The sequence below is a fragment of the Pelodiscus sinensis genome, chromosome 2 (assembly GCF_052426305.1).
Source record: "Pelodiscus sinensis isolate ZL-2025 chromosome 2, ASM5242630v1, whole genome shotgun sequence".
NCBI lineage: Eukaryota > Metazoa > Chordata > Testudines > Trionychidae > Pelodiscus > Pelodiscus sinensis.
The window spans coordinates 97,653,157-97,667,790 of NC_143053.1; the positions used below are offsets into that span (position 1 = coordinate 97,653,157).

The 14,634-nt window shown below is 39.6% G+C and overlaps 1 protein-coding gene across 1 annotated transcript in view; it reads right to left on the reverse strand.

Annotated features, from left to right (window-relative positions):
- LOC102447253 (lysine--tRNA ligase-like) overlaps nucleotides 1-14,634 on the reverse strand; it is a 103,342-nt gene that overhangs the window by 59,259 nt on the left and 29,449 nt on the right. The window contains exons 3-4 of the mRNA XM_075921054.2: nucleotides 11,820-12,042; nucleotides 10,292-10,517 (exon numbers count right to left, since the gene is read on the reverse strand). The gene's annotated coding sequence lies outside the window, so the exon portion shown is untranslated. The remainder of the gene's footprint in view (nucleotides 1-10,291; nucleotides 10,518-11,819; nucleotides 12,043-14,634) is intronic.

Genomic DNA, 14,634 nt, shown 5'->3' on the forward strand with positions numbered 1-14,634 from the left:
AAGAACTTTTAGAACAGTTTGAAAAAAGGAATTTTCTTCTCTTTGTCAGACAAGTATTCTAACTAACAGTCATCAGTAAGAGCAGGGGACACTTAGGGCATTCTATATACCACTGCAATCATTTTTCAATCTTCTCAAACTGCCATCAGATGTCAGTCCCAATATGAATTAAGTGATTTTTGCAAGTATTGATATAGAACTGCATCAACAGGACAAGAGATTTGAGGCAGCCCCCGCCCTGGTCCCCACCACCCTTTTGCACATAGCGGGGCTGCAGTTTGAGTGCTAAGTGGGCTGCATGGTGCCTGCAGGTGGAGCACTACTGCACTAGGCCTTTTATACCAAGTTTCATGCCTTGTTTTCTCTCGTTCTACTCCATTTACTTCATGCTATTTCTTCAATAATGTCCTAGGGTGACCCATTTGAGAAGCCAATGTTTTGTGTGTACTAAGCTTAAAGTCATTAAATATGTTAATCAAAAATTTATTTATACCAAAGTGAAACAACAACAGTACTGCAATTGGATTGTCTCCCTGGATCATTTCTATTTCTTTTACTTTTTGAAAACATGCTTTCACATTCTTCACCTTTCAGAAATTGCATCTACGTGTCAGACCAGTTTTAACTAGATGTTTTGCCTTTTGGCTAACTAAAAGGAAATAACATTTTAGTCAAAGAGTTAGATACTGAAAGATTTCTTGATAGACAGCTCTTTACTTCACTAGTAAATTGTTCTAGGTCTAACTTTCTGTATGTATTTTGTAATGGTAAATTAAATGACTGTATTGCTGTTTTGCTGTCCAACTCATGACTGCCAGAAAGCAGACTAAATTATAGTTCTGCGGACTGAACTAGAGTTATGCTTTTACAACTGCTGAGGTTCTGAGCTTGTATCTGCCTTCTTTATATTACCTTTCTGTATAATACTGGGCCTTTCATCCATTGCAGACAAACTTTCATCTTCCTGCATATCATGGTTTTTTAATGCAAGCCACCATAAATCCACAGATGAAAGTTGGAGTGTAAGAACAGCCAATTACTATGAGATAGGACTGCGGAAATATCTACCCTAAATTTAGTGTTGATCCTCTGTCAAAATTCACACTGCTTTCAATGTCTCTTACTTGTATCAGCAACTGAACTAGCTTCATGATTGTGTATTGAGCTGCTGAGCAGATTAAACCATGAAGACATATCAGCTGTCAAATCTAGGATACTTTTTTCTTACAGTGTTTTCTTTTCCTGTATAGTTTTTTCAGCACATATATTGTGGTCATTTAAACAGGGTAGAAATAGATTTTGAATGTCACAGGCAAAAAAAATGCATTCATCTCCAGGAAAAGCACCCATAAATGATGGTTATGAATGATTAAATTTCCAAATAGTTTTGACATCTAGCAAAAATGCACAAGATGAGGATATTAAGTATTTCAAGGACACTCTTCAAAGTATCTTGAGAGCCTCAAATGTTAAGTGTAAACTCTTAAGAAAAACTTAGCAATTTGTACTTTGAATTGGCTCATTTAGGCACAAAACCACAAAGGTCGTTTCATGGTCATTTCTTGCAATGGAAAGATAATTGAATCAACAAGAACAATTTTAAAAGAGAAAGCGATCACTTGGAGAGTTTCAAATCTGGGTATTTCAGTATTCTGCACTTATTTTCATCTGAGGAAACATTGGCCTCCATGCATCCTATTGTAATTAATTGTAGGGTTTAGTGTCAAAAGAATAGCTGAACAAATAACATTGTAAACGTTTGTATAATCAGAAAGCTAATACGGATCAATGGTTTTCTCTTTGCAAAATTTCCAGAAAGAAAAAAGAAAACATAGAATAATAAATGTGTTGCATTCGTCTCTATTTCCATGCTACATCCGAGGGCTTGTCCATTCTTTTTATAAGTCTGTCCCATAATCACAGAAGTTAAAAAACAAGTACTAATATTTAACTGAATAATTTCAGCTCATAGATATTTTAACAGTGGTTGACAGATTAACTCAGAACACTGAGTAATTTAACAGGAGCCAGGCTAACTATTGACATCACACTATCCAATCCCTGTCCCAATGCCCTGGAAGCCGGGAGAGCAGACATCAGTAAAGAAAAGGAGGAAAAGATTAAGGAAAAGAAGAACTGTAGGAGCTAGGAACAGAGATTCGAAGGAACCAAAAAGCAGAAGGAAAGGCTGGCCGGGGAAACAAGGAGCAGAGAAAAAAGGAAATTAACCACATTTAAGAGTATTGCATGCAAAGACACAAATTCATATATCTATTTATTAAGATTAAATATTAGATAAAGCTACTTCTAGCATAACAATAATCTATCTGGAACTTACTAAAACCTTAATTCAGCTTGTTCTTACAGAAAAATACATGCTTAAGTGATTTGCTATACCAGACCTTAAAATACTCCCAGAATAATCTAGGAAGATTTGCTCCCCAGAAATCTCATCTTCAAGTATGAAACAAGTCAAGAGTGTTCCCACAGAAAAATATACAACAGATTGAGACTTTTTATACTCAGTACTGGGGAAACGATGAAAAGTTTTGGGAAATCCAGTGAAACCAAGGCAAATCATGGATTGCCAGCGTACAACCAACTTTGTTTAATTTTAGTTTTTAATAATGGCTGGAGTTTCCATTATAGTGTTCATAAGCTGAATGAAGTAATTATATCTAGCTACTTTGAGAGTGTCTCTGCATTCTTTATTTTCAGGCTGTCCAAGGGAAAAGGAGTTAGCAGCAGTTTCCTTAAAACATGTGTCTAAGGCTCACTGGTTCAGAAAAGCTATACCACACATCTGTTTTCATTTAAATTGAATAAATGGAGCCCAGAAAGTCTAAGTTGTTAACATAACTGTTACTGTATGATATTAATAATGTTATTCAAAGATCAGGATTTCACATACAGAGACCTCACCCTGCTTTGTATTATGGCAAATACACCATTAAACATTCTGTTAACCCTTTATTAAAAAGATACAGAAAAAGATGCAAAATTAGTTAAAGCATTTGAAATAAAGTTTTAAGTAAGGCTTTTCTTTCTTTCTTTCTTTCTTTCTTTCTTTCTTTCTTTCTTTCTTTCTTTCTTTCTTTCTTTCTTTCTTTCTTTCTTTCTTTCTTTCTTTCTTTCTTTCTTTTAACAATATACCTCATTCCTTTCCCTTTTAGCGATAGAGAATCTTTAGAAAGAAATTCCCTGTTTGACAGTCTTAGACGGTTTTAAAGACAATAATATCTGTCTTTCTGGGAGGGAAAAGAGAAAAAAATTAGTTGAAATGTGTTGAAGCTGTTAAAGTTTTGATCACATTTCTTAGAAGGCAAAAAAGAAACTCAAGATAGGAGAGAAAAAACGATTTCAAAAATAGAAAATGCAGCTTCTTTCTCTGGCATTGATTCTCACTTGTAACTCACTGCTGAAAAGAACACAGGCATGGCTCATGTTCTTATTAACCACTGAGAGACATGAAACTTGGGCCTGGTCTACACTACGTGGGAAGGTTGAAGTAAGATACACAACTCCAGCTATGTAAATTATGCAGCTGGAGTCAACATATCTTACATCACATTTCTGCACTGTCCACACAACAGAAAGGTGATGGGAGCACATGAGGAGCAGGAGTACTGGCACTGATGGGTGCACCCTTTGAGTTTGGTCTAGTGGGTCTATAATACACCCACTAAATTGAACCCTGGAAGATTGTCAGTGGCAGCATCAATCTTCAATGTAGTGTAGACATGTCCTTGTATAGTAGGATCTCAAAAATTTATGAACACCTTGGGAATGGGGTTGATCATAACTCTGAAATTTTCATAATTCTGAACAAAATGTTATTATTCTTTCCAAAATTTAAAACTGAACAGAGACTTAGTACAGCTTTGAAACTTTACTATGCAAAAGAAAAATACTGCTTTTTACGAACTACATTTAAATTAAACAAGCACAGAAACAGTTTCCTTAACTTGTCAAATTGATTTTTGTTTCTAATTTCTCCTTAGTTTATATTTAACACCATATTGTACTGTATTTACTTTGCTTTTTGGAGGGTGGGGGTTGGTCTCTAGTATCTGATGCTGATTGCGTACTTCTGGTTCCCTAAAATGTGTGTGGTTGACCATTCAGTTTGTAACTCTGGTGTTCATGACCCTGAGGTTCTACTGTACCAACATCAGTCTATTTAGGGAATTGCTTTTAGCTGCCTGTGACACTGCACCCCATAATCTTTATGGAAATATGCTTATGAATATGCATAACTGGAAGATGCTTTATGCAAAATACAACTTGAAACTTATCATTAGAAAAGTTATCAATGGAGCATGTATATTCTATTTGTGTGCACGTATCATTCCTGTATTTGAAGTTATAAATATGAAGTATAAATCTGTTTACTAATCTAGACATGCTCAGTGAGGGCCATTAGTAGTATTCAAATAACTTAATGGCCCAGTATTTGGGTCAATGATTTGTGAATAGTCTTGTTTTTCCTGTAAGCTGGGACTATGGGTTGGTCCTGCCAAGACATGTGGCCAGGTCACCTGATGCTGTAATCAATTTTGGATGCTGTACTCTCTCACTGGAAGTATGAAAAGTTTGAACTGAACACAAAGGATTTCTGCCTTTGGCAAAAGGGATATAAAATCAGGAGACCAAACAATAGGGCTTGTGCCAGATGCCAGACCATCCCAGCTCTCTCCCAAAATGACTGCTGAAAACATCTAAATCTGAACAAGGGGAAGGATCAGGCCAAAGGTGGCAGATTTCTAGGCTGGGAGAAAAGATCATTAGAACTACTGTTAGGATGAAAAAATGCATGTTACAAGTTTCTTAGTGTATTAGGCTTAGCAGGTATGTGGTGTTTTATTTTGCTTAGTAATTCACTTTGTTATTACTTGGAACCATTTAAATAATACATTTTATATTTAGTAACATCACTTCTGTTTATTAATAAACCCAGTATAAATAACTATAATAGGGTGGGAGAAACAGCAGTGCATCTCTCTCTTTTATTGGTAAAGGGGGCAAACAATTTATGAGCTTGCTTTGTATAAAACTTTGTATAAAGTCAAATACATTTTTCTGTGGTTCTGATCCCATTGAGTCTGTGCACCTGAGTGCTGTGTCAAGTCCCTTTGACTGAGCCTTCCCAGAGCTAAGTTGATATTTGTGTCTGTGTTGTTCTTCTGTGGGCTATGATCCTAACTCTGTGCCATTGCTGAGGGTTTGGCTCAGCTAGACAGTACAGTGGGGTGATCCAGAGGGCAGATGGCCAGACTTGGTGGTATTTAGTACATCAATTTCAGTCTCAAGGGGATCTCTGTGACTGATCCTGTAACACACTTTTTCTGGTCACAGGTTTCCAGCAATGTTTCAGAATATACCCTCTTAGCCAGCTAAGCAGAGTTGTATTAGACAGAAGTAAGAGGAGAGGAATAGGAAAGAGAAGAAACAAGGTGGGAAAGGAAAAAGACATACTGTGAATCCAGGTTATAAAATCTCATGCCCAAGGTTATGGTTGGGATTTGGCTGAATATGGTGATGTCATCTGGACTACTCTTTTTGGCTCAGTCTAGTCCTGAAATCTCTCAGGATTATGATGATGAAGACCCAACAATGTAACAATGGATCTCAAAGCTCCATACAGTAGAAGTGGCAGCCGTGACAGCAAAACTCACTCTTTTCCTGCTTTTCCATGTCTTAGTCAGTGTTTGTTGCCAGTTTGCAGGCTGTTTCCCCCCAAGAGGTCATCTTTTAAGGGCCGCAAAATGGAGTGATAGGTGGAACAGCCCATCACGTCATAATTTTAGGCCACCAATTAGGCCAAATTTTTGACTTATCAGTTTAGCCCATTGATGAGCAGTCCCACACTTTTCCTGTTGCATCTGATGAGGTGGGTCTTTGCCCACAAAAACTTATGTTCTAATAAATCTGTTAGTCTATTAGGTGCCACAGGACTTCTCATTGTTTATGCAGACTCAAACTAACACGGCTACCCTTCTGACACTTTTCTTCTTCATCAAGCATAATTTTAATGCTGTCCTTGAGTTATGTTAGCAGGCCTTTTTGTTTAAATTAACACATTCTCTGTCTCTTTTCTGCACCTTTTCCCATTAACATTTATTGGTACAGGTTATTGTCACACCTGAAGCCTTCATTGATTTTCACATGTAAGCTCATTATTAGGATAACTTTATAGGCCCACTATCATAACAGCACATTGCTTGTTTGCCTTTGCATAATATGGAATTCTTGTTAATTTATGCCGGCGGGGTTTATATTGATTAGGACAGGTTGGACTCGCCTGATGGTTTTAATTCCAATGAATCATCTCAGGGTCCATATGTAAATCCATGGTAGAAATTATCTTTGAATCAAGGAACCATCAATGATGATGACTTCTGTTCATTACATTTCTCATAAATAGCTCTATCCTTTTTGTATCAAGTCAGTAGCCATATTTCAAAATGTAGATCCTGCATTCTCTGTGCACCAAATACTCACATTGTTTTCACTAAGGCTGTGTCTAGACTGGCAAGTTTTTCCGCAAAATCATATGCTTTTGCGGAAAAACTTGCCAGCTGTCTACACTGGCCACTTGAATTTCCGCAAGAACACTGACGATCTCATGTAAGATCGTCAGTGTTCTTGCGGAAATACTGTGCTGCTCCCGTTCGGGCAAAAGCCCTCTTGCGCAAATCATTTGCGCAAGAGGGCCAGTGTAAACAGCACAGTACTGTTTTCCGCAAAAAAGGCCAGATCGTGAAAATGGCGATTGGGGCTTTTTTGCGGAAAAGCGCGTCTAGATTGGCCACAGACGCTTTTCCGCAAAAAGTGATTTGCGGAAAAGCGTCCATGCCAATCTAAACGCGCTTTTCCGAAAATGCTTTTAACGGAAAACTTTTCTGTTAAAAACATTTCCGGAAAATCATGCCAGTGTAGACGTAGCCTGCGAGTTTGGGTATAGAAGGAATTTCGGAGAAGGGTTTCAGTATATTTTAATAATTACAAATATTAATTTTGTTTATATTTAATTGTTGTATTTTAAAGAGTTTCAATTTTTAAATATATTGTATTAAGTACTTAAATCTATTTGCTGCATTATGAATTTTTTTGAGGGACAGTATTTGAGAAAAAGTATCTGTGTTACGTTCAAATCAATTCTGAATCAGGGATCTGTCATATTCCAAATCATTAATAATTGCGCACATTCTTGCTATATGGCACTGCATTTTTTTCAAACAAAAATAATGAGAGAGAAGAGGGGAAGAAATTGAGAGAGAGGCAGAGATCTTGCACTTTAAATCAGGTTTATTACTTGTGATGAATGAGGCTCTCTCTGTACAGCTTATGAATTCTAATTTATATTGTGAAGCTGTATTATGAAACACTGCGGTATTACAAGTGCCTATATGTATGTGACTCCATCATTGCTGACATGGTCTGTAACATGTACAAGCAGATACAAAGGGGAATACTTAAGACTAATAATCATACTTAGACAGGCCCACTGACAAAGAGCTACCTCAGGAGCAACAGCAGCTGGAGTCCTGGGCCCTTTAACTCGCTGCTTGCGGAGAGGAGGGGCCAGCATCTTCTGGGAGTGAGGAGGCAGACCCCTTCACCTTGTCCAGGTGCCCAGCAAGTCTGCCAGTGCCCCTATACTTAGACCTCACAAAGGTTATTTTTTGAAAAGCAGCTGTACCATTAGAAAAACCGGTTTATCTGATTCCTCTTGAGAAGGAAGAGGGAAGGTGGAAATACTGGAAACGTACCAATATGAAAACAAAAGATACCAGATAGGGGTTAAATAAAAAAAACTGAGAGCAATAGGGTCAGATAGGAAGAGGACACATGGAGAAGGAAAAAGCAAACTCATAGAAACTGGGGCTACAAGGAGGAGAAGTCACCAAGCACTTAACAGCATCATGAGAACGGGAATGTCTATTCACTTTCCTGAGCTCAGATTGCCTCAATGACTCTGGACAATGAAAGGGACCCACACCTCAGCCTAGAGAATACTTTGGAATGATGAGGAAACTGAAGCAGGGGCATGATTTGTACTCTCCTGTGTGTGATTAAGTCTAAAAGAACATAAAAGTATTATATTGTGATTGCTTCACAAGTATTGTGTGCCCCCAAAACAGTTATAATGTAACCAGGGGCTGAGCTCTGAGAGAGGGGTGTGTTGAACTAGGGTATCTTGAAGGATGAGTGGTAGTCCTCAGGTGGACTGAGAAACCCCATTTCCAAGCAGTAGTAGCAAATGAGGAGTCAGTGCCCAGGAAATATGCCAAAGAGGCCAAGGGAGGAACCATCACTGTAGACGACTACGAAGACAGGGGACCCAACGTATGGAAGCTTCGATTCCTAGCAAGCCTGGGGGTAGTGTAGCTTGGTAGGATCGGTCACACTACCTCAAGCAAGGAAAACTCAACTCCGGGGCACTAAATCCTAGTCCTAATTCTACAACTCCTGGATGTCACAAGACCCAGACGCATTTATCTGGCTGTGAGACTATTAGGGGTGGTTTATAAATTAGAGGGAGATGCTTACTCGCCATATATTCAATGTGTTCTGCAACATTTACCATCCTACTACTCTACGAGAAAGCTTTCTGTGTATTGAAGTCTGATCCAAATTTAGTTAACTTCCCAAAATGCCTTTCAGTTGACTTTCCATTAGGAGTTGGCATATGGAGAAGGAGGCAATGCAACACTCATTGATTATAGATAAAGCTCTTGAAAGCCCCACATCCCACCAAAACAAAAGTCCCCAAAGGTTTCTGAGGTGGTATTTTCTCAACCTAATGTGGCTTAAAGGACTTTAATCCAGCAACATTTCAGAGATATATTAATGTTCTCTTTTGTAATGAATCTTTGAAAGTTTGCAGATATCACAGTACTGATTAACAATGATTTAGCTGCCAGATATACAACTTGCATAAACTATCCAAAAGTTTCGGTGACAATACTGAACTCTTTTGCTTTATTTTGATTAACGTTGTAAAAAAGGTTTTTCAAGAAAAGGTGATTTATATTTAAATTCTAATTTCCTTTGTAAATAGAGTAGGGACAAACATTTTCTCTTGCTGGTATAGCGCCTAGTAAACTAAAAATCTAAGTTGGAAAATATACATGAATTGAGAGATAAATGTCAACAAGTCATGAATTGGAGTGTGTTCCGAATTGTTTTACCCTTTGAAAGAGTAAATTACTCATACAAATATTCAAAGTTATGAAGAAATTTTTAGGAAAAAATATTTTAACAGAGAATATCTGATTCACAGAATGTAGAAAGGCAATTTTTACTGCTCTGGTTTAGATAATTGCCCTTATTTGATACTTAATTAGCCGTCATCATGCAAACATGATTGCTGTGGGGTTTAAAATTCTTGTTACTTTTGGTTAATGATATCCATAATTAGTTCATGTAAACAGATTGAAAGAAAAAAACTGATAGGACTCTTTGGAAAGGAAATTCAACATGATTGGACTGATTTTAAAAAAATAAGCATTCTACTTCACATCACATTTTAAAATTTAGTACAAAGAATCCTTTTTTATCAGCTCCAGATCCCAGAGGTAATAGAAATGTGACATGTTCTTAGCTCTTTCACTATCCTGCTGTGTGACCTTAAGTAGTCACTTCACTCCTCTGTGCTGCCTTTGCATCTCCTACAATTGATCTGTCTTGTCTCTAGACTGAAAACTCTTTGAGCTGGAACTACCTCTTACTATTACTATTCTTACTGCTAGACAGCTCTCCAACACTCACATCTACAGGCCACTATCCTTGGATCCCACTGAGGAGTACTAAAAGAAACTACACAGTTTACTCAGGAAACTACCTGAAGAAGCATAGGAACAAATTCTCACAGACCCACCCTTAGCTCAGGGGTATTCTATCTGCTACCCAAGAGCCATAAACCTGTAAATCCTGGATGGCCCATCATATCAGGCATTGGCACTGTTACTCCAGGACCGTCTGGTTATATTGATTCCTTCCTCAGGCCCTACATGCTCCACTATCTTTGAAATTCAACCAACTTTCTGAAAAAACTACAATCCATTGGTGATCTTCCCCAGAAAAACATCCTAGCCAATACGGATGTAGAAGCTCTCTACACCAATAGTCCACACAAGGATAGCTACAAGTCATGAGGAACTATCTTTCCAATGATGTCATGGCACAAATGGTTACTGAACTGTGTGCCTTTGTTCTCACCCACAGCCATTTCAGATCTGGGGATTATTCACACCTTTAAGTCAGAGGCACTGCCATGAATACTCACATAGTGTACTGTAAGGCCAACATTTTTATGGCTGATTTAGAACAACTCTTCCTTAGCTCCTGTCCTCAAGTGCCCTTCTTCTATTTGCACCACACTGACAACATCTTCATCATTTGGATCCACGGGAAGGAGGCCCTTGAAGAATTCCACTGGGATTACAACAATTTCTGTGCCGCCATCAGTCTCAGCATGGACCAGTCTACAAAGGAGATCCACTTCCTGGACTCTACAGTACAAATAATTGATTGTCACACAGACCACTCTATACCAGAAACCTACTGACTGCTCTACTTATTTACATGCTTCCAGCTTTCATCCAGAACATATTACATGATCCATTGCCTACAACCAAGCTCTGGGATACAACTGCATTTGCTCCAATCCCTCTCCTCCCCCTTCCCCCCAAAAAAACCACAACAACCACCTTGTGGCATCGAGTCCAGAGACCAGATCAGCTGCCTCTGGTTTGTGGGGCTCACATTACAGGACTGAAAATAGCAGTGTAGATGTTCAGGCTTGGGCTGTGAGCCCTTTGTGGGCTCTGGCTTTGCAATGTGCTCTGCTTGGGGGGTGTTTATGTGGTGTTGGAGAGATTAGTGAGGTGACTGTTGGGGCAAGCTGTATAGTAATCCCCTTGAGGCTCTCCTGACTTGGGATGAGGTTAAGCTGAGATCAGTGCCAAGGCGGCAGAGAATGGCCTTTTTTAAAATGAAAAAGGGCAGATTAGCAAAACACACTATGGAGTTATTCACCAAAATGCCCCCCTAGAAGTGTTGAGGAGTGGAAGAGCAAGTTATACCACCAGAGAAGATTGTGCAGCTATATTTGATCAATTTCCCAGCCTTCAACTTTTGCTTTAATCTCCCCTGCAGACACACTGAAAGTGCAGGTGAAAAACGGTCCTGCAATGATGACTTAATGCATTCACTGTTACCAGCCTACAAGGATATGTGTTATAGGGCATTTACAGGGGAACTTAACTTTCCGTAGCTTTACAGACATGCAATGCCCATGTGTCTACCTTATGAGGTGAGAACATGAACCAAACTAATTTCCTGGAATTGCTGTCTCAAACTATTGTATTTCACACAAAAGAATGGTTTCCTCATTTAAATCTGCCATGGAAGAGGGATGGAGTAAAGGCTGTGACTGCCATTTTGAAGTGGTGAATGGGAGTTGGGGAAGGAAAGTAGTGGACTAGGTTCTCTGGGCAGGATAGCTGAGGGGAAGGGAAAGGGAAAGGGATATTTGGGCATGTGTCTTGGGCCTGAATGCAGCCAGTAATCAGGACTTTGGCATGAGAAGGAGGCTGAATGCCGAGTCAGAGTAGCTGCCATTTTGGAAAGGCATACCAGGAGGCCAAAGAGACAGTATGGGGCTACTTGAGGGGGAGGAAGGAGAGACCTGGGATGACTTCTAGCTTTCATCTGCCTACCATGGCTGCAGACATGATGCATAGTAGTAGAGTACAATAACAATGCATTAAAACTTAAATACACAATTCTTTTAAATGTGTAAAAAGACTTACATGCTGAGGTTCCCATCATAGGAACCGTCTCCTCAGTCCTGGTCTGGGTTGCTGATTGGGAATCAGCATTGGCAGCTGCAAAGCAGGAATCAGGCTTGACTTCTGCCTAGCTGGCATCAGAGTCCTGAGACCCACAGAGATTCTGGCTTTACAGGAACATCTCTTCAGCGTCCTCCTCATGTTCCTTCTCCAATGAGTCGTTCTGGTCATCCCTAGACAGGGACTGGGGGAGGAGGAGAGAAAGAGAAGCCAGAAGGCTCCACAAGCCTATATAGGGACTAGATAGTTACACAAGAATGGCCATACAGGGTCAGACCAAAGGTCCATCCAGCCCAGTACCCTGTTGGCCGAAAGTGTCCAATGCCAGGTGTCCCAGAGGGAGTGAATTGAACAGGTAATGATCAAACAATCTCTCTCCTGCCATCCATCTTCACCCTCTGACAAACAGAAGCTAAGGACACCATTCCTTAACCATACTGGCTAATAACCATTTATGGACTTAACCTCCATGAATTTATCTAGTTCTCTTTTAAACCCTGTTATAGTCCTAACCTTCACAACCTCCTCAGGCAAGGAGTTCCACAGATTGACTATGCGCTGTGTGAAGAATTTCTTCCTTTTATTTGTTTTAAACCTGCTACCCATTAGTTTCATTTGGTGGCCCCTAGTTCTTATATTATGGGAACAAGTAAATACTTTTCCTTATTCACTTTCTGCACACCACTCATGATTTTATATACCTCTATCATATCCCCCCTTAGTCTCCTCTTTTCCAAGCTGAAAAGTCCCAGTCTCTTTAATCTCTCCTCATATGAGACCCATTCCAAACCCCTAATCATTTTATTTGCCCTTCTCTGAACCTTTTCTAATGCCAGTATATCTTTTTTGAGATGAGGAGACGACATCTTTACACAGTATTCAAGATGTGGGCGTACCATGAATTTATATAAGGGTGGTAAGATATTCTCCATCTTATTCTCTATCCCTTTTTTAATGATTCCTAACATCCTGTTTGCTTTTTTGACTGCCGCTGCACACTGTGTGGACATCTTCAGAGAACTATCCACAATGACGCCAAGATCTTTCCTGATTAGTTTTAGCTAAATTAGCCCCCATCATATTATATCTATAGTTGGGGTTATTTTTTCCAATGTGAATTACTTTACATTTATCCACATTAAATTTCATTTGCCATTTGTTACCCAATCACTTAGTTCGGTGAGATCTTTTGAAGTTCTTCACAGTCTGCTTTGGTCTTAACTACCTTGATCAGTTTAGTATCATCTTTAAACTTTGCCACCTCATTGTTTACCCCTTTTTCCAGATCATTTATGAATAAGTTGAATAGGGTTGGTCCTAGGACTGACCCTTGGGGAACACCACTAGTTACCCCTCTCCATTCTGAACATTTACCATGTATTCCTACCCTTAGTTTCTTGTCTTTTAACCAGTTCTCAGTCCATGAAAGGATCTTCCCTCTTACCCCATGACAACTTAATTTGCATAAGAGACTTTGGTGAGGGACCTTGTCAAAGGCTTTCTGGAAATCTAAGGACACTATATCTACTGGATCCCTCCTCCTCATTTTTGCATAGTTCCCCCTTTTTAAATTAAATGCCACAGCGATGGAAAACCCTGTCCAACTCCTCAAAAAATGGCAGGTTACATTTTGTCCTTTGTTTTAATGTAGGTGCTTCTGAGCTGTTTGCTCATTATCCAGAACCATGTAGTATCCTGGACATAGCCCCTTCCGGACATCTGCCTGTCAATAATGATGATGGGCAATCACTCATTGCTGAGTATGATCATCTTCCATGGGCATTGGGGACCCTCAGGTGGCAGATAAGACCTATCCTTGAACTATAAGTTCTATTACAATGAGGACAGGTGTTTCCAGGTACAGCAGGAGGCTGTTGATCATGACTAGAAGCCAGTCTCCCCTTCCTCCTGCGCCTCTTCTCCTCCTCAGCTTGTCAGCAGGCGAATTCAAAATGCAAGGAGCCATCACATAGGATTTCTCTCCATTTTGAGTGATCCTAGGTGAGTGTCTCCCAAATATCAATGTCAATGTTGCACTTCTTTACGCTGTCCTTTGGTAAGCCCTTATAAAGTGTCCATTGTCTTCCCACATTACGGTATCCTTCTTTCAGCTGAGAAAACAGGACCTGTCTTGCGAGATGATGGTCTGGCATCCAAACAACATGACCAGTCTAGTGAAGAACATCATTGCCTTAATACTGGTGGTCTTTGCCTCTTCCAGAACACTGATGTTAGTGCGCCTGTCCTCCCATTTGGTCTTCAAGATCTTGCGGGAGGCAGCATTGATGATACCTCTCAAGGACTTTCAAGTGATGACAGTAAGCTGACCAGGTTTCAGACCCATTCGATGGTGTTGGGAGAATGATGGCATGATACACAAGAAGCTTTGTGTCTCTTTGAATGTTGTGATCTACAAAAACCCTGTGCTGTAAACAAGCAAAGGCTACACTTGCACAGCTCAGACAATGTTGAATTTTTACATGTTGTCTACCTTGGATGAAAATAACTTCCAAGGTACAGAAAATGATCAACATTCTCTACTGCCTCTTTGCTGATTTTAATAGATGAGGCCTCATTTGGAGAGGGCTCCTGGAGCACTTTGGTAGTCTTGATATTGAGGGCAAGACCAAGATATGCATAAGCATCAGCAAACACATTCAAGATAGGTTGAAAATGTTTCTCAGAATGGGCAAAAACTGCATGGCAAGTAGATTGTAACCTGGAAGAGCCAGACAGTGCAGCTGGTGAGCCCTGGTCATCAGCATACTGAAGTTCC